This window comes from Camelus ferus, chromosome 3 (assembly GCF_009834535.1).
Source record: "Camelus ferus isolate YT-003-E chromosome 3, BCGSAC_Cfer_1.0, whole genome shotgun sequence".
In the NCBI taxonomy this organism is placed as follows: domain Eukaryota; kingdom Metazoa; phylum Chordata; class Mammalia; order Artiodactyla; family Camelidae; genus Camelus; species Camelus ferus.
The window spans coordinates 37,216,046-37,237,279 of NC_045698.1; the positions used below are offsets into that span (position 1 = coordinate 37,216,046).

The 21,234-nt window shown below is 36.5% G+C and overlaps 1 protein-coding gene across 4 annotated transcripts in view; it reads left to right on the forward strand.

The window, feature by feature from the left end:
* The first annotated feature begins 5,157 nt into the window (after nt 1-5,157).
* The window catches only part of GPBP1 (GC-rich promoter binding protein 1), a 58,254-nt gene continuing 42,177 nt past the window's right edge, over nt 5,158-21,234 (forward strand). The window contains exons 1-2 of one of the 4 annotated variants that reach the window (XM_014555577.2): nt 5,158-5,306; nt 6,495-7,470. The gene's annotated coding sequence lies outside the window, so the exon portion shown is untranslated. Of the gene's footprint in view, nt 5,307-5,830; nt 5,973-6,494; nt 7,471-21,234 lie in introns of those variants that run through there. The other 3 variants (XM_014555576.2, XM_006180353.3, XM_032472519.1) reach the window with 3 other exon arrangements.

The following is a 21,234-nucleotide window of genomic DNA, read 5'->3' on the forward strand; positions in this document are numbered from 1 at the left end:
AGTGGTCAATTCTCCAGAAATGAGTTCTACACATAATTGAAAAAATCATCAAAAGGAGAAAATGCTTGGTAAATTTAAATTTATAATCATGGGTTAAATTGAGTGGAGCTTAAGAGGATCAGAAACCTTTTCTAGTGGAAGGCAGGTTAGAAAAGTAGCTCAAAATAGTAACCATTTTTATTATGTTAAAGAGATCATTTGAAAATGAATATACATATATATATGTAAGGCTGAAACATTATGCTGTACACCAGAAATTGACAACATTGTAAACTGACTATACTTCAATATAGAGAGAGATCATACAGACTAGTATAAAATGTTTTAAATTATTAAGTCAAATGTTATGTTAATCCTTACATAAACAGAAGGAAGAATTTTTAAACTACAGGAAATTTTGAACATACGGAATAAAAAGTGGATATAAAGCTGTATATACACTATGATACAAAGATACAACATGCAAATAACAAATACTTAAAAGGAATATTTGAAAATTTAAGAGCCATTATTTCTGGGTGGTAGGTTATAGTTAATTTTCATTGTTTATATACTCCTGAGTCTGTCAAGCTTTCTTGTACAACTTACATACTTAAAAAATTGGAATTAATGAACACCAAATTCATCAATCAAATGTACCCTTAAATGTCATCATGATTAAAGATGATACAGATCTTTTGAAAGTTAAAATTATACTCTATCATTTTCATTTGTTACATAACTTGAAAAAAACCTTTTATTTCTTGTAGAGCAGAGTTGTTTCTGAAACATTTCTCTTCAAAATGTTTTTATTTTCATTAACCAGCCCTTCATTCATCCAGGAAATATTTATGGGGTGCCTAATCTGTGCCCAGCATCGTGCCAGGTGCTGGGGACACAGCAGTGAACAAAAGGGGAAGGGATTTCCACTTCTGAAACCCACTGAGGAGAGGGACCCTTGAAATGAATCAACACAAAGTTGTGAAACTTGTCAGGAAGAAAGAGAAGCATGCAAATATTTTTGATTACACCAAGGACAGTCTGTGTGAGTTTGATTTTCTTGGAGTGATATATTTGAGCCTCAACTTGGTCTGTCTGTGCACTTGGTCCACCGGAGTGCAACAGCAGCACCACAACTGTTAGTAAATAGAGAATATAAGAGGACCTCTGTACCTTGGCAGTGACCTCAGAGGCTGGTCAGGCTGAGCTGGTGCACAGGAACAGCAGCTGAGTGGGTTTTGGATGCTTCATTCACCCATCCATGCAGTCATATTCATTGAGGACCTTCTATGGGCCGAGCACTGATTTAGGGGCAGGAGATGAATATAACACTGTCCCCAGCCAGGGTCTTACCATCTAGAAAGGAGGACACAAAGGAGAACAAACAATGATAAAAGTGAGTGTAAATCCACGTGAGAGTCCAGAGAACAACGTTCCAAGCTTTATCTGATTGTTGTTTACCTGAGTGCCATTTGAACAGGATCTCTAGGGATAAGAAATAAGAATTTTCAAAGTAGAGAGTGGAGAGGAGAAGGGCAATTAATAAAAGGGAATCATATCTGCAAAGAGTATTCAGGAACAAAGGAAATTCTGAAAACTTTGAGTAGTATGTGGCTAACACAAAGACTAAAGGTGGAGAAGTCATGCATTTAACAAGTATTTATACTGTGGCTGAAAACGTATTGGTTGCTATGAATAAATATGAGTAAGACATAGTTGCTGCTTTCAGGGATCTTTGAGCTCCACAGTAGAGACAGGTAAGAAAATAGGCAACTACAATCTAGTATAATAACTATAGGGGAATGATAAGGAAAGTCCTGGACACCTTTCCAGGATCAAGGTTGAGGTAGAAATGGGTAGATAATCACAGAGGTAAGCACAGAGTTGCACAATGGGAACACAGAAAAGGAACACTGGATACACACAGTTTGGAAAGATTCAAGATTTCCTATATATATGTTTTATTTTGCTCCCGAACTGTTACAGATTTGGGGGCAATTAAGTTTTAAACATTAAATTATTATAAAATAGTATATTCAAATAGTACAGTAGTGGATAAGATAAAAAAAATCCTGATTTGATGAATATAAGTTATTCTTTAATTACTTCTATATAAATATACACACTGAAAAAAATAGATGCTGATAGCATTGTTTTGCCACATACTTTTATCTCTTAACATATTGAACATCTTTGCATGTCAGTATATATTGGCCAACCTTATTCTTAATAGCTGTATAGTATTCTACTATATGGATGTCCTTAATTTTTAAATCAGTACTCAGTTGGTAGACATTTAGGTTTTCTGGTTTTCACCATTACAAATAAGCTGGAAAAGAAGACCTTCATTTATACATCATTGTATACTTGGGTTAACATTATTTTGGAGCAAGTTACTTAATCTCTTTGTGACTAACGTTTATAAAATCATTGAAAGAATTCTCAAACTTACTTAAAATTCCTTACATAGGGCTTGGCTAAAAAAGTTCTCTCAAACTACTATAATGCTATGATCATTAGTAAATTAAAATAATCTACTGTGTGAGAAATTCTTTGGATTTCACAAAATGAATAAAATAATGGAACACGTCACTGGTTGGAGACAGGTTCTTATATTTTTTAATTAGCTTTTTCTTAATGATTAGAAAAGTATCATAGGCCTTTAACAGGTATAAAGAATAAAATTAAGATCTGCTATTATTCTGCCACCTAGAAGTAAGCATTGTTAACATTTTGGCATCTAGTCAGACTTTATCCTTTGCAATATACTTTTTTTTGATGACAAAAAATGGACAGTTTTGTAACCTACCTCTTAAATTTCTTAATGGTAAGCTGTGAACATCTTTTCATGTGACTGTTTTTTTCACACAGAAATATAACATTTTTAATGGCTTCATACTCTATGCATGTACCATAATCGACTTACTCATTGTCTTTATAGTCATTTAGGTTGTTTCCAATTTTTTGTAATTATATGCAATTTATCAATGAATATTTTTATAAATTGTTGGACACCTTTCCTATTATTTTACTCTACAAATTCTATTATTTTACTATACAATTTCTAAATTGTAGAATAGCAGTTGATATGGTTAATGCAAATGTCTATTCTTTCTACCTTCATCTAGGTTTTATTTCTTAAATCTTTGCCAATCTGCTAGGTGAAAGGTAGTATGTCACTGTTAGTTTTATCTTCATTTTTTCTGATTTCTAGTGAGGTAGAGCATCTTTTCATTTAATTACTGACATATACATGACTAGTTTGTTCATGTCCTTTGAGTTTCTAAAAGAGCTGGTATGGTTATATTTTTCTTAATGATTTGTAAGAGCTCTTGATGTATTTATTATGTAAATTAAACATTATTAGATATTAAGGATAGCAGCCAAGGGTATATAATTAACTATTAACCTTTTTGTCTTGCATGTTACAATTGTTTCTCTATCTCACTATTTGGTTTTCAACTTTATTGTATCTTTTACTATATGAATGGCACAATATATGTGTTCAAGTTATCAGTATTTTCCTTTGTTCCTTGAATTGACTTTATGTTTAGAAATAGAAGCAGAAGCAGGTCCTGTCCCAATACAAAAGCTACTTCTGTGGAAGCAATGTGTGGTGTGGGAGAAAGAATGTGAATTAAGACCCAGGCCGACTTGAGTTAAAGTCTGGTACAGCCAACTTATGGTACCCAAATTCCAGGTTGTCTAACCTGAACCAGTTTCCTCATTTGCAAAATGAGAAAAATAACGCCCACTTCAGAGATTTATTTAAAGTGCTTGGCACAGACAAGGCATCCGGCAAGTGTTAATTCTATTCTCCTTGCACTCAGCAAGGCATTGTTAACTGCCAAGTGTCCATCTCCCCTACCAAGACTAAAAGATTGGGAGGTGTAATTTTTGGCGACTTTACATTCAAATATTTTTTCAGGGAGCTTTTAGAAGCAGTTCATTAAACTACAAACCCTATAATGCACATAAAAGAACCATAAAGTTCCAGGGTATGAAGCCTTTGTGGCTTGGAGGAAGGCGAAGAGCCAACTACTTTGTATTTTCTGGATTTTCCCTCATTAACACACCCTCCCTCAACGTACTCCCCAAACAAATATGGTTACTCTTCTTCCCGTTGGAAGGCTAATTTCACATGTTTCCAAGTGAGCCTTCAGTTAGAAGGCGAAAAGGTATCGCAATTAGAAAACGGTGACGCGCACAACATTCATCACACAAAACCGTATGAACTGTGTGGGATAGAGACACTGCTGAAATATTCTTCCCTACTGTAGGTTTAACAGAGAAAAACGCTAATTAGCACGATTATGTCCAGTAGCCATTTTTAATCCCTTGAGAATCTGGGATAAAATCCCAGAATCCCAACGAGTCTCGTCTCCTCAGTCACCGGCCTCCCCTATAGATACTACCTAGGTCCAAGACACTCGCGTATTCGCACACGGCGGTGAACCCCCAGCTTCGCGGCGCCCAATAAGCCCCGCGCCAACACTGCCGGCGCTCCGCCCGCCCAGAGCTGCGTACAGGAGAGCATGTGATCTCCCAGCCGCTCAGGCCCGAGTGCGGTACCCCGCAGCTCCTCCGAGCATCGAGCCAGGAAGATGCCACGGCGCGCGCCACTCGAGCCCGTGCGGCCGCCTCCCACTCTCGCCCTTCCTGCGGCCCCACCGTCCTAGGTTCCCCGGCGGCCCCGGCCTAGGGAGGAAGGGCAGAAGGAGGGGCTCCTCGGGGAGCAGCGGGGAATTCCCCCTTCCACCGAACGTTCCCGATTGTTCACCGTCCTCACGTCAGCAGCAGGGGGTAATCCCCGACTCCAGCTGCTCCTGACGTCACCGCGCGGAGTCACCGCCCCCCGCGCACCCCTGCCTCCGGGGCCTACTCGAAGCCCCGCCCCCAGTCATAACCACGCCCTCTTCCCCTCCCGCAACCGCTCGACGTAGAGGGCGGAGCTTCTTTGGCCGGGGCGTGAACGGCGGCTTAGGCCAGAAGGTTCTCGGGTGAAGGCGCTCCTCCTGCTGCCCCGCCCAGTAGGTTCGTTCGCATCACTTCTTTCACACCCTATCTCCCTCCTCCTCCTCCTCGCCCCGCCTTTCCCCTCCCTTCTCCTCAGCCCATCTAGTTCCTTCCCCGCCTCGCCACCTTCCACGATCTCGCGAGACTTGGCCCAGAACATTGCGGATCGGGTCGGCGCCATTTTGGGACTGAGACTGGTTGTGGGGGAGGGAAAAGCGGCAAAAGGGGATTATTCAAAGTACCGAAAACCTCCTCCCGGGATCGAGCGCAGCGGCACCCCCAGGCCAGGGGCACCTCTGGTGTGGTAGAAGGTAATACCGTCCTCTGTGCTCCACGCCAGGGTCTGGGGGAGGCGGGGAGGGGGTGCCCATGTCGGCGTTGAGGTTTGAGGGGTCGGGAGCGGCGTTGGCGGCGTGAGGTGTTAGGCTACCCCACGGCTGGGGGGTGGCGCGAGAGCAAGGAGAGAGAGGGAAGGACCGCTCCGGGAGGCCCCTCTAGATATTGACTCGGTCCGGTTAGAGCGGAGGTGGCAGTTGAGAGGAGGGGGTGGGTGGCTTAGCCTTGGCGTCTGGCGTTGTTGGGGGGGATTGTTTGGCTGAGGCTGAGAACAGGTCGGACGCCTTCCGCGCTCCGTCTTCTCACCGGCCTCTCGCACGCGCCCGCTTGCTTTTTGCACCGCTGCCGCTTTCGGAGGGCTGAGGCCGAGTTGTGGCCTTCGGCTGTTTCTCAGCAGCGCGCCCGCTCTGCCCGCCTCTCCGGGTCCGTGGCACTAGCTGTGGACTGAGTCGAGCGCTACCCTGCCCCTTTGCGTCCTGTGGGGTCCGAGGGGACCTGGTTTGTTTGAGGGGAGAACCACTCTTAACGTGGTTTACGAGAAGAGCTCGGTACTTCCCGCCCCCTCAGTGTTGGGAGAAACCTGTTTTCTTAATTCAGGAAAATGGGAACCCTCACATCTCGCCGATGCCCTTTGAAGCCGGGTAAGTCTACCCCTTGGGCGAATTTGAGGAATTAATGTTTTTAACCCACTTCTCAGTCTTTCTACTCCGAGTGGGGAAAACGTACTGCTGCTTTTTAGGCATTCTCATTTGAGGGGAGCGTCTTTTTATATCCCTCATTCTCGAAGTTGCTTTTAGTAATGCTCGGCGGCAGCACACCTGTCTATTCGTTGTCCTTTGATATTAAAATGAAGATTCAGAGGGTCTTTTATAAGGCTGTGTGCTCTTTTCATAGTTTGAGTTATATTTACTCAAAATATAAAAAGGTTTGCTTATATAATCCCTTTCCCAGTTGAAACCAGCATTTGCCCTCCATAATACCATCTCCCACCGACCCCCTTCTATATATCTTGAAGTATTTTTTTTACAGTATACTTTTTTGGGGTGCTTGTTGGGTATAGAAGTGCATTTCTCCCCAGAGGTTGACTGTTTTAGATGGGGATTAATTTTTGGCTCAAAATGAAAACTCAGTGTGTAATTAAATTTTTTTTATAACTTTTACAGGTGATTGAATTACTCAGATATGAAGATCATCTTCTAGGTTTTGTGTAAAAGGCCCCGGATATTTCAAGTGGCCATTTTGGAATTACAGTGTTTTTGGATAATTTTGCCCCAGAAGTTTATTAAAATTGGCAAGAATCATCTCTGAAGTGAATTGATAGTAGTGAACAATTCTACAAGCTACTTAAAAAGAGACCCAGACATTTCTTCAGTATTTTGGTTCAAACGGATTATATAACTGGTTAAAGTATTTCAGCTGGTGGTATTTTTGCCTCCCCCCCCAACCCCTCCCCTATTGTTGGTGTTCTTCAGCCAGAACTGTAAGATATGTTTGATTTGTGTACTGAGTAGTTTCGGCAGTTTCAAATTACTATTTAAATATTGCTGAAGTTTCGTGGCAGTTTATTTTTACCTTTATTAAAAGTTTTAGGAATTTTCGACCTCAACCCTTTTCATGTCACAATGGGCCAGCTTTTCTAAATGAAGACGTTGAACGAATACAGAATTTTTTTCCTTTTGTCTTTTATTTACGTGGAAGTTTAAGATGTTGTGGTTTCCCAGCCCCATGGTAGTATTGAGATAGCTTTGTATCTCGGTTTATGCTGATGTTTAGGAATGCTCTTCAGATGTGAAATTTTCTTTTTGTTTTTGCTTTTTGGCTCATAAATTGGATATTTCAACTGGAGTGGATAAGTACAACAGTGACAAGTACATGGAATAATAAAGAAGACTTTAACATTTTAAATCCAAGGAACTTGGCTGATTCTGGAAATAGCCATATGAAAACTTTAAAACAGAAGTATGGGTAGCTGACTGAAGTAACTCTATGTCAAATAGTCATAGGTTGAGTATCTTCAAAGAACTTGGATATTATTTCAGAGGATACAAAATAAAAAAACAAACTGGAAAACATAAAGATTACAGAGAAAAATCCAACACCTTCTTGTGCAGTCCTGTTGGAATTTGTAAGTACTATCTGGTGAGCAAATCAAATGTCCATTTGTAAATTGTAATGAGAGTCAAGTTTATCCTATGTTATTCTCGGAAGCCTTTCAGTTTCTTGGAGTAAGGTTGCTTGGCTTCAGTTTACTGGGCAGTCTGAAAAAAGCTAAGTAAATTGAAGTGGAGAAAGTTAAGATTTAAGAATTTCAGGTCAAACAGTCCAAATTTGAAGTTTTTATGCTTCTAAAGTAAAAAAACAAAATCCATATGGTCAATATGGCTTTATGGATCGATAGAAAGGTAGGAAAAAAAAAATAGCCGGTTTACTTTCTAAATGTGAGTCTAGACTGCATTCTAAATGCAGTTTTAGTGTTCCAGTTTGGAGTTAGGTAGTTGTTTAAAATTGTAGGGCTTGGTTTTTAATCTGATTTTTCATGAAGTAGATTGTTTTAAGGTATAACAGTTCCTTTTAATACATTATAGACATTTTTTGAGATATTTTGTATTTCATACTGTTTTTTGAGACCTGAGATCGAATAAGTCATATCATTACTAGGAACAGAAACTGAGAGGAACTGAGCAATTTACACTAAGAACCTTTAAAATAACTTAAAAAATGAGAATTTTTTTTCCCTTAGGTAGGCTATACTGCCTTAAGTAGGCTATACTGCCTTAAGTTTATAAACAAAGCTTGTTTAGAAAAAAAGTCGTGAATATTGCTGTAATAGAAATCTTTTGGCAAATGAGAGTATCATATTTTAATATTTGTATTTTTGAGAAGTTTTTTATAGTTAATAATTTGTTACTACATTTAGTTTTTCAGTTAATTATAGACATTCAGTAGAAGTGTTTAAACATTAAAATTTGTTTTTAAAGCAGTGAATATTAATAGATCAATGTAGCCAGAATTAAAATTTATTTCATTTAATTATCTTTTTGAGATAAAAATTGTAGTTTTTGAACACTTTGCCAAAATTGCCTAATAATTGGTCAATTGCTCATTTATTTTGAAACAACTTTTTTTGTTACACTGTTGAATCGTGTTAGCTCACTTAGAGCAGAAGTAGAAGAGTCCGAAGGAATGCAGGTATTTAGATATGCATAGATAGCATTTATTTTCTGGTGTAAAATTGAGATTAGAGTTGAATAAATCACTTATGATAGGTTGTATTTTCTGTCAGCTGTGTGTAGTACTTCTAATTGAGTTTCCACTTTGATTTATATAAAATTGTGGTGAGAACCTTCCTTCCCTCCCTCCCTTGCTTTGGAGAGCCTGTAGTTTCTGTATTCTTCAGCTTAATGGATTTTCAAGTTTCTTGTCTAAGAACATGTATTTTTAAATGAAATTAAGAAGTTGAACTGGAAATGAATGACCTTTATTCATAGAAAAGACCTACATAACATTTACTATTTGTGATTATTTTTCTTTGCATTTCTCCTTTTGATGTTACCCCAAGCAGTATTATCAAGATAAAGATTACTCCGGAGACCAGGGTTTTTAACAATTAGTTTTAATCCTCAAATAGACAAACATTTATGTACTTTGCTTACAGCAGTTGTTCAAGGAAACAGATTTCCGTAACTTGAATGTCTTAATAAATATTTTATTATTTTCTTGACATTGAAATACGTAGTACCAATAGGAATTACTGGGTTCCTTCTTTTCCCCCATAAGTACCTCTGTCTCCCCTACTCCCATTTGTTTTCCCTCCTATGCTTGAACGATAGATCTAAAATAATAATTTTAATTACTAGCATTAATAGATGATAATTGTGTGTATGTTTTGCTGTGTACTTTGGGTTGTACATCTTAATTCTTAAAATAATCTTATGAGGAAAGTACTGTTATGGTTACAGTACTATGGGTGATAAATTGAAGTTTTTAGGGAGACTGAGACGGAGAAAGTTACTTGGTTAGGATCAAGGTTAGATTGTTTTGACCAAAACTCCAAATCTGACTCAAGAGCCCCATACTGTTGATGACTAGCCGTACTTAATACTGCCTTCATGTGGATTTTAAGTTCTCTATGAGCGTTATCACTGATATTTTTGTTCTTCTCATATACAGCTTCTCTTTGGTTAATATTGATTGCTAATGGAGCTTTGAGACAAGCTGAAAGAAGAAAAACTTATTTTTGCTATTTGTTAGAAGCTATTTGAATAATGGCTTTGGTTAGCTAAACATTAAAATGGGATTTCAGGTTATGGAGTGAGCAGACGAGAGAAGAAAAATTTAGAGTTACAGGAGAAGGGAATAAGGATGGGAACCTCTAATCTGAAAGTAAAATTACCGGTGAGGATAGAACCTAAACCCAGGTCAGATTTACTCAATCACCTTTTCCTGTATAAGTTTTGATTAAAATGTTTAGATAACATTTTAGATCCAGGTAAGGGTAGTGATGTAGAAAAAGTAATTTCTGGGAGTTAGAAAGGAGATTTTTGGTCTAGGATTTGGAATACCTAGAAGAGTCTGTGACCTTGTATATTCACTTAACCTCTTTTGGCCTTAGTTCCTTCATAAAACTGATGGAAATAATGTATATGAAAACCGTTTTGTTAATTTTGAAGTATAATATAGATGTGAAATTTTATTCTAATTGTAATATTTTAAGATTCTGTTTAATATATTTTACATGTCAAACCAGTGTTTATCATCATTTTGAAAATTATTTGTTTCTTTTGTTTCTGTTAATGGCATTAGCTGCATCCAGGTCATATCCTGCCTCCCCTTTCCAGTTTCATTTATTGTCCTAGCTTGATCCTTGACTAAGGAAGTAACCTACCAACTGATCTCTTTGCCGTTAGTTACATTCTCTTCTCTTAGTTTCTCCTGTAGCCAGAGAAATCTACTTAAATTATAGCTATTGGTTTTGTTATTTTAGCAGCCTTTGGGTTCATGTATTTGGAATATTTAGGGTAGAGCAGGTTGGAACGAGATGTATTTCCTAACCTCCCCATCCTTTAACATGTTATATGTCAGGGGCTTCTACCATGAGTTTTTTTGGCTACGTGAATGGGAGACGGTGGTTTGAGAATTCTCTGAAATTGATAATTTTGGGGGGTGCTGTGTATTTTTATAGACAGGCAAGTTCATTACTTTTTAACAGGAGCCTCACAAGAAACAAAATGTTAGAATTACTGATAGACCTTTTGTGGTTGTCTCAATTTTACCTGCTTGTTTTTTCCCTTTTTGTCAGCTGTCCCACCCAGTAGAATAGTTAGAGGCTTCTGCTCTGTATTTCTTCAAGTAATTGCTAGTTTCTGCATCTTTTTATTCAAGGTAACCCACCAAGTATCTTGTTCTTGAGTCATCTTTCTCTTCACAGCTTGGGGAGTGCAGTGTTTTTGGTCTTCATTTTCTATACCCTTTAATTCAGTTTTTAGGTTACATTTTTTAAAAACCATATTTAAGTTTTTCCACACTTAAAAATTTTTTAGCAAGAATAAGAGTTTAGAAAATCCTTCTTAAATAGGTTGTTTCCTTTGAAACTCAGAACTTGTAGATACATTTTAAAAAATTCTTAAACTGAAAAATTGTCATCTTTGTCTTTACATATGTATACTAGTAAAAACAAGTTAGTTTGCCTTTCAGAGAACGTAAATACGCAGTTGAGTCTTGAATAACAGAGAGGTTATGGGCACTGACCCTTATTGAAGTGAAAAAATCTGCACATAATTATATTCAGCCCTCTGTATGTGAGGTTTCTCAATATCAGCAGTTCTGCATCCACAAATTCAATCAGCCGTGGATAGTGTAGCAGTGTAGTATTTACTGTTGAAAAACAATCTATGATAAGTGAACCTGTGCAGTTCCAACCTGTGTTGTTCAAGGGTTAACTGTATAGTTTAATATAAGTTAAAATTTTAAAAAACAGTATTATCCCACATGGATTCTCTCTGGGTCAGGAATTTGGGAGCAGTTTAGCTGAGTGGTCCTGGGTCCCTCCATGTCTTTCATAAAATCTCAAGGGTTGTAGTCATTTGAAGACTTGACTGGGGCCAGATAAACTCCTTCCAAGGTGTACTCATTGGGCTGCCAGGTTGATGGTAGCTGTTGTCTGGAGGACTCAGTTTCCTTACCGTATGTGGACTTCTCCATCTAGTTGCTTGAGTTTCTTTACAACATGGCAGCTGCATGTGCCAGAGGAAGTGATCTGAGAAGAGAGGTAGGTACAAATGCAGTGCCTTTTATGACCTATTCCCAGAAGTTACTTCTGCCACATTGTTTTCATTGGAAGCAAGTCATTAAGTCTAGCCCACAATCAAGGGGAGGGGATTTAGGCTCCACCTTTTGTCAAAAGAATTTGTGGTCAAAGTTAAAAACCATATTAAGAAGTAATCCTTTACAACCAATAGTTGTCAATATAATTACTTAAGTCTTCGGCCCACAAATAGGAGATTGAGTTGTTTAAAGTTGAGAGAAGAAAGTATATTCTTGAGGGAGGGTGTTATCTCAGTGGTAGAGTGCCCAGGAATGGGATTGCTGGATATGGTAACTCTAGTTTTAGTTTTTTGAGGAATCTCCAAACTTTTCCATAATGGCTGCACCAAATTACATTCCCATTAAGTGTGGGAGGGTTCACTTTTCTCCACCCCTTCTCCAGCATTTATTATTTGTGGACTTTTTAATGATGGCTGATGATAACTTCATTGTAGTTTTGATTTTTTTTCTTTCCACTTTTAAAGCAAATTATTTTTGTTGTTGAGTTGTAGTTCTTTATATATTTTGGAGATCATCTATCATAATGAGTAGATTTTAATAACTAATATATGTCAATGCTTACCATGTTCTGGACAGCGTTCTAAACTTTTTAACTGTCTTAACTAATTTAATCCTTATACACAAGGATTAAATGTATGTGGCAAGGTTCTATTATTGACCTCATTTTGTAGATGAGAAAATTAAGTCATAGAGATTTTAAATTGCTTGCTAAAGTTACACAGCCATTGAGTGGTATTTCTAACTTTATACATTCAGTAACCAGATCCTAGACTCCCAACTATTATGTCTTAAGAGTTTTAGGGTAACAGTATGAGGAAAGCCAAATTCTGTTTCAGGAACTTAGAAGATACTTATTTTATTCTTAGGCAGCAACTGAATTTTATTTTCCTTAAACAGATCACTACTGTATCACATTAATAAACTGTTCATGTGAGTTTGTTCTCATTCAGGAATATTTTCCTTTTGGATCACTTCATAGCTAATGTTTATATAGCATTTTAATTTAGAAAGTGTTTTCCCAATTATGTAAAATAAATGCTATTTCCATATAATGGTTTAAGAAACTCAGTCTGAAATTAAATAGTTTATCTAAACTTCTCAGTAAGGGATGGAACCATAATTTGAATTGTTAATCTGCATTCTTCTGTTACAGTTAACTTCCTTAGTGTTCTAAGTAGTAGGTCTTATTTTAAGAGCAATGCTGTCCGATAGATCTTTGTGAAATTATGGAAGCATTCTGTCTATACTGTTCAATATGGTAATCTCTAGCCACATGTCATTATGGAGCATTTGAAATGTGTCTAGTGCAGATGTGGATCTGAATTTTAAGTTTTATTTAATTTTAGTTCAAATTTGAATTACAGCAGATGGCTACTAGCTGCCATATTGGACTGCACAGCTCTAGAGCAGTGGTACAGAATCCAGTCAGATCGACATACTTTTTATAACAAGTACTTTTTAAAGTGCCTTATACTATTCTTGAAATAAAATATCATCTGATGCACCCTCTTTGGGTGATTTGTCCTTAAAAGAAACAGATGATCTAGTGTTCTTAAGTACTTCTGTCATTTAAGGAAGAAAAATGCCTCAGGCTGATTAATAATAGTAGTGATTAATTGGAGTACATTTTCTTTATTTTTATAGTATTTACTGCCAGTGTAGTTGAATGGGCAGTTATCCAACATTAAAGCTATTCTGTGGTGTAGTGACATGGTATTTTTAGAAATGACCAAAAGAAAAGCAATTACCATTTTACCTTTACCATAAACTGAAGATAAAAATAAACATTCAGTTTGGGTTAGTGGACTTGGTCCTTGATGTAGAGGAAAAAAATTATTGGATTAATTTATAAATCCTCAGACTGTAGAAAATAAATTCAGGGTCAAGATAATTTAGAAGCACTACTAATCCTATGTTTTTACAATAAAAATATTTTAATAATTGGTCTTTGTAAATGAAAGAATGCCTGCTAAGTTTTTTTCTGGGGTATGAACATTTTTTTTTTTCTGGAATACGTCTTTTAATTTGAACCATTCTGGAGGTGTATAGTTTGAATTTGCATTGTGGTTTTAATTTATATTTCCCTAATGATGTTGAGCATCTTTTTATGTGCTTTGGTGAAATGTCTATTCAAGTCTTTTGTCCATTAAAAATAAATGAGACTTATTTTAAGATTTTTTTTGATACAAGTCTATCAGATACATGTTTTGCAAATAATTTCTCCCAGTCTGTGGTTTGTCTTCGTTTTCTTAACGTGTTTTGAAGAACAGACGTTTAAGAATTTGTAGTAAAATTGGTTACTTTTTCATTCATGATTTATGGTTTTTTTTGTGTCATAGGAAATCTTTGCCTAACCCCAAGTCACAGGATTTCCCCCTGCTTTCTTGCTTTCTTCTAAAAGTTTTGTAGTTCAGCTCATATTTTTAGGTCTGCAATCCATTTTGAATGATTTTTTTGCATGTGGTGTGAGGAAATGGTTGAGGTTCATTTCTTTCTTTCTTGTTTAATATAGGTGTTCTGTTCTCCAGTTCCATTTGTTGAAAAGACTTTGACTCTTTTCATCCAGCTGAATCATATTGAAATACCTCTGTTGAATATCAATTGAACTTATATGTGTGGGACTATTTGTGACCTTTTCCTTGATAAATTATGTATCATGTCAAATCTGTAGAACAGTAGCTGATAAACAGAAGTGGTAGCATTTGGCTTTTTCTTTTTACTTTATTTTAAAACCTGGTGGACATCTTTTCTTTCCTAAATTCTTTTATAGGAAATTTGGATTGAAAGGGGAGAATTGTTTTTATGGGTATGTGAAATAAGACCTGTTGCAAAATAATGCCATCTATAATTTGTAGAACAATCTTCTTTTGAGTGGCTTGAAATGTTAGATATTACCTAATTTTTTACTTAAACATACTTGGAAAATAAATGGCATTTCTATACTGGAAAGGAGAAAGTAGTATTAATATGTTAAATGTAAAACATTGACTCTAGTGAATCTGAGATTTTTATTTCTTGAGTACTAATTTGTGCTAGAGAAGATGTTCATTGCCTCAGTAGATGTTTGAGTGCCTATAATGTGCCTGCACTTTCATTGGTGCTGAGCATTTAATAGCAAACAAGGCAAAAATGTAAAATTCCTGAGCTCTTGTAGTTTGCCAGCTCTGAAGTTCTGTGAATACAGAGTAAACAGTTTTTGAATTTGAATCCTGGTTTCATCCCATCTAGGAAATAATAGCTATTTGATGTTGGCTAGGCCAACCTTTATAAGATTATTATTTCCTTCTCTAATAAAACTGCTACTACTTCACAAAGTTTTCATTAGAATCAAGTGAAATAATGAATGCCGAATGCTTTGAAATTGTAAATTGATAAACATTGCTAGTAATATTGTTATGGCTGGGTCACATAGATACTAGTGGTTGGGGACCATATGATCTACCAGAAGGGAGACTAGGATGGGAGAAATAGGTAAGTGTAAGTTGAAGGGACAAAACTGAGCAGAAACCAGCTGTATTTAGATTGCATTTTATGACATGTTTAAAATTGTTGAACCATGATGCATTAGTCTTCTAACGTAATTTTTGTTTAACCTGTGATATGGTACCATAGTTTTAAATGGCATCTTTATGCAAATTATCTTAAATTTAAATCTCCAGACCTCTACCCCATTTTCTATTCTTGTAATTTGACTAACCTTGACTTCTCCATTTAGTTTACAAATTTAATATACCCCAAAGTGCACTTTTTTTTTTTGAGTTTCTTAGCCCCATACTACCTCCTTTCTTCCCTAGTTCAATAAATGGATACACTATCCACCTATTCGAGCTAAATTACTAAGGAATCACCTGTGATTTGTTCTTTTCCTCCCATCTAAGCAATTAGCAAATCTATTTGCTCTATTCTATTTCAAATCTCCCAAATACATCCATTTCTATTCCATTGCTGCTGGGCTTATCCAAGCCACTAATCTTCTCTTACCTGAAATTACTAGTAACTTTGTTAATGTGCCATTCTTGGACTCCTATAGTTCATTATTCACAGAGCAGAGTGTCTTTCCATTAGACTTAATAACATGCAGCTTACAAGCATCCACATTGTCCTCTTCCTTTCTCTGCAACCTTGCTTACTGTCTTCCTAGACCTTTGGCCTTTCTCTTCCTTGAACACACCAGGCATTTTCCTTCCTGTTTTTGGACCTTTGTGTTTTTTTTTTTAAAACAAATATTTATTTATTTATTTATTTATTTATTTATTTATTTGGGCCTTTATGTTTGTTCCATCTTCCTCTGTTTTTTTCCATGTTAGCTCAGTTTTTGCTCATGTGTTACATTCTGAGCGACTCTCTATGTAACCATTCTATGTAAAGGGAGCAACCCCCTTACTGAATCCTTTGATTTCTCGTTACTCGATATTATCCTATGTATTTTATTCAAAGCAGTCTTTTAATTATCTTATTTACTCTCACTCATCTTTGTTGCATAAACTTCTAAGGCATTTACCTTGTCTCACTTGTTAATGCGCTCAGTGCAGTTACTTGCAGAGCAAAAGAATTGTTAACATCTTAGGTAATGTAGCCTTCCCCCAGAATTGAGTATATGCAGTTGATATTTTTATTATATAACTGCTGTTTAACTGCTTGGGGCCTAGGTGAAATTTGTTAGAGGATTCTTTACAGCCAGGTTTCTTTGTTTTCTGATCATAAAGAACCTGTTTTATTTTCCTAGACTTAAATAATTGTTACATGAGCTTCTAGTCTGTTTACTAGATTCAAGGCTGACTTTGGATTTGCTATAACCTTTCTGAAGGGACTGCCTGATAAAGACTTTTTTATTATGACCCTTGCCTTTTAAAAAACTTCCCCAGTTTTGAAGTGTTCAGTCAGAGGGATTAAAATCTAGTGAAATTGCCCTCTCATGTTTAAAAAGGTAAAACAGGCTTTGAATTTCAAGGAGTGTCTTTGAAATATGTGGGTGGCCAGTTTAGGCTCCTCATTTTCAGAAATCAGAAACGCCATGACAATTCATTTATATTAACTGATGTCTTTATTTGAGAAGGAAACATCCTTTTACATTTCCTCTGCAAAGATGCAAATGCAGGTTTATGCTCACAGAGCTTTATTTTTAGTATTACAGATTCTCTGTTTGGTCTTGCTTTGGACCTTACAGATCCCTTGCAAGGAGGCTTTTTACTAAAGCTCTAGCAGGATGTTGAACTTTAAATCATTAGGTGAGTGATGAAATCATTGCTTTATGCACACTAGCCAGGTTGAAAACTACTTGAGAAATGGATTCCCCTGATAGTCAAGGTGTCTTAAGGACTTTCCTATGCAAACCTAGTTGCCTCATTTTTTTTTTTCCTTTAACTCAACTAGTAGTTTTCAGATTTTTCACAAGAAATACTCTTTGGTCTCTCTTCATTTAAAATGAATTTCTTTTATAGGCATATTGTGGAAATGAGGACAAGTGAGTAAAAATGTTTTCACCTTAGTCCTTTAAATTAGGACCTCCCAAGAACTGAATTTGATGAGAGGACAGGAGTCTGGAGACAAAGTTGACTGAGTTGGTGAAAAGCAAGTTGCAACTGCTGTAGTAGCTCGAACTACTTGTCCTCTCCATCCCAGAAGACTTGTCTAGGAGATTGAGATCTGTATTTTGTATGGTTTGATATAAAGCTGTAGCTCAGGACAGTGCCTGATAGGTAAGAGTAAAGCTTAAATTCAAAATTTAGAGACATACTTGTTAAAGCTGGTGTTTTATATAATGCAAGATCTCTACCTAATGTATCCTAGGTTATTTACAGTATGTGTAGGGTGCGTATAGTGGTTAAGAATTTGAGCTACCACTGACGAGTAGTACTGTGGCTCTGGCAACTTTAGAGGAAAATGTGCTTTACATCTATGTGAAACCTGTTTTTCTTGTTTTGAAGAAAAGGTAATATCAACCTCCTGGGGATGTAGTGCGGACTAAATGAGATAATGCTTATAAAGCCCTAAGCAAATTGCCTAGCAAGTAGTGTGTGCGTGCACACGCATGCGTGCATGTGTGTATGTATTTATTCATATATATGTTCAGTATATATTCTTATCTTCATAGCCATTTATGTCCTTAAAGTAAGGTACCTGAATTTCCAAATCTTTCATACCATATCAATCATGATTTCATATCAAGGATCCTGTATCTGTTACCACTTTGTAAACTGACTTTTTCATAGGATTAGGCTTACTTTAAAAATTCATTTGTTGAAACTTGTCTTCTCCCTTGGGATCCTGCTCTTCAGCCTAACTTGGCTTCAGAAAAAGATGGATTATGTTAGAATTTGAGGATTCAAGAAGTGGTAAAGTTGAGTTAGACTAAGAATTTAAAATTACTTTGAATACATGCACACAGTGCAAATGACAAATAGTACAAGAGTTTTTAGAGAAAAGTCACCCTCTTTCCTATTGCTCAGCAGTACTTGTTTGAAGAAACTACTCTTAGTTTTCTATGGGTTTTTCTGGAGAGACCTCATGTATATATAAGCACGTAATATTTTTTCTTTCTGAGTAGTAGCATGATCCACCTTGCTCTATGATCTTTTTACTTAAGGAGATATCTTGAAAGTTATTCCATATTAATATATGTAAAGCTAACCTGTTCTTTTATTGGCCGCATAATACTTAACTGATTGCTACTGGTAGTATACATTAAGTTGTTTCATCTTTCTTTTTTATACTATTATAAACAACGCTAGTGAATATCTTGTAAATGTGGAGTACATTTTGATAAGTGGAATTTTTGAGTGTAATTTGAGTGCTGTGCCAAATTGTTCTCCATAGCAGTCTTAAATTTTCAGTGCTAATGGGGAATCAAACTTTTTCCTCAGGTGTTGGCTCTTTCAAATAAGAATGAAAAGTTTTTATATATAAGATCTTTTCTTGTGGACTCTATATTTCTCCATTTTTTTAATTGAGTTCTTTTTCTGTTGATTTGTAGGAGCGTCTTATGTATGAAGGAAAATATATGCTTTATGGTATTCTTTGTGTCTCATCCTCCCTCCTTTGTTGCTGTGTCTTTCCTTTGACCTTGGTTGTGAATTTTGTCATATAGAATGTTCTTTTAGTTTATATGTAAATATATTTTATCACTTCTGTGTCTTACTTTGAAAGGCTTCCCTTCCCCTTTCTGATATCGTAAAAATTTCCCCTACTTTTTCTATAATGACTTTGCTTTTTTTCCTTTTCAATCTTTTATCTGTTTGATGATTATTTTGGGTAAGCTTTGAACTAGGTAAGTTTTCCCAATTTTTCTCACATACTGAATTTCCATGTGTGTTGGGTGTATGGACTTTTGTTCTCTCCAGCTGATATTTCTTTCTATTCACATATTAATGCTATGGTGTCTTAATCACTGGCTTTTAAAGTGGAAACATGTGGGAGAAACCTAAATGTCCATCGATGAATGGATAAAGGTGTACACACACACACACACACACACACACACACACACACACAGGAATATTACTCAGCCATAAAAAGAATGAAATAATGCCATTTGCAGCAACATGGATGGACCTAGAAATGATCATATTAAGTGAAGGAAATCAGACAGAAAGATAAATGTACATCACTTATATGTGGAATTTAAAAAATGATACAAAAGAACTTACTTACAAAAATGGAAATAGACTCACAGACATACAAGAAATTTACAGCTTGCCAAAGGGGAAACGGTGAGGGGAAAGGGATAAATTTAGAGTTTAAGATTAACAGATACACACTACTATATATAAAATAGGTAATAAGACCTACTGTATAGCATAAGGAATTATATTCAGTACTTTGTAATAACCTGGGGGGAGGGTACAGCTCAGTGGTAGAGTGCATGCTTAGCATGCATGAGGTCCTGGGTTCAATCTCTAGTACCTACATTCAAAAAATAAAGAAATAAACCTAATCACCTTCCCACCCCCAAATGAAAACAAACAAAGTATCTTCTAATAACCTATAATGGAAGAGAATCTGGAAAGGAATATATATACATAAATACACACATATATAGAAAACAATCACTTCACTGTATACCTGAAATGAACACATTGTAAATCAACTATTCTTCAACTAAAAAAAAGGAAAAAAGCTCTATTATTAGATTCATATACTGAAAAAAAGGAGTTATGCTAAATAAAAAGGTGTTTAGGCCTTTAATCTGGCATTAAGGAGACTATTCTTAGTGTTTACGATTTCCTAATTCTGGAAAGTTTGACATGCAAGTTAACTGAGCCCATTCTGTAAATAGGAAAGTTATATATATATAGACATAGATATATATCCCCCCCCTCCACCACACAGTATTCAATGTCTTAAAGCTACAAAAAAAACAGCTAAAAGAATAGCCCACAATGCTGGCAGGTGTGCAACAGGCACTCTTGAAAATACTGAGGAAATGTGCATCAGTGGGACGTTGTGGGATGCTCATGCTAACATGATGCAGAGGGTCCGGCTCTGAGCCCCAGGAGGGCTGCTAGGCACCTGAGTCCAAGGACATTGAAGACAGAGGGGGTACACTGAGGTCTCAGCAAATCAGACAGGAAAGTTAAATTTTAAAAGATGAATTCTCTGCCATAATTTAGATGAAAAGACTGGAGCAAGGCATTTTTATTTGAAACTCATTAGGAACTAGCTGTGTCACCTTGGGTACAACCTCTTTAAGCTAAAGTTTTTTTTTTTTTTTAATTTGTGAAATGGGAATTTAAATACCTTTTGTTACTAAGAGGAGTAATTGTGATGTAAAGTTTTTTCTGTCTCTACGTCTTTCAGTCCTGAAAGTCAAAAAGATCTACTATTCATTGCTGATGAATCTACTGATAGGAAGTTTCAGCACAAAGTAACCAGTTAGGAATTAAATTGATATCATATTCATTGCAGTTTAACCTGATGGATTTCACATTTTTGTAGTTTGAGGATAATTATTACTGTCATTGCACCCTTGTTTTTTAACGTGTAATGGCCACTCCTGGTACCAGGGAAGAATGAGCTCATTTCACACCCTCACTCCCTCCTGTTCTTCCTCCAGTCCTTCATTCCCTACAGGTATGTGTTCTTGTGGAGAGTATTGTTTAAAGCACTTATTTGGAGTATCTGCCCTGTAAATAACATTTTTGTTGATGAATTATGTCATTCAGAAAACAGATATATCAGATATTTTTTTATGGGAAGCTTAATTGCATTTAGTGGAATAGCATACACAGATAGTGAATCTTTTGGTAAGAAACTTGTGGTGAAATTGATTAAGCTTTAGACATTGGATGACAGGAGGTTGTGAATCTTACAAATGCCCCAGCTCATTGCTTAAAGAAAATTAATAGGTCAAAGCCTAGAGATGGTGAATTCAAACATAGCCTGGTGGTCTTACTAAAAGTTGTGGAAACAGCTGAAAATTTGAAAACGTTCGAAGTAGGTTGAATATGAGGAGCAAAATAGGAAATTTGCATAGAGAGTTTAGAAGAGTCAACTCAAGGGTTTGACTTAGGACTGACCTACACAAGTGTATCTGGAAGCTACTGAAGCCAGGGAATAGAACCATCAGAAAGGAGTAGGCGA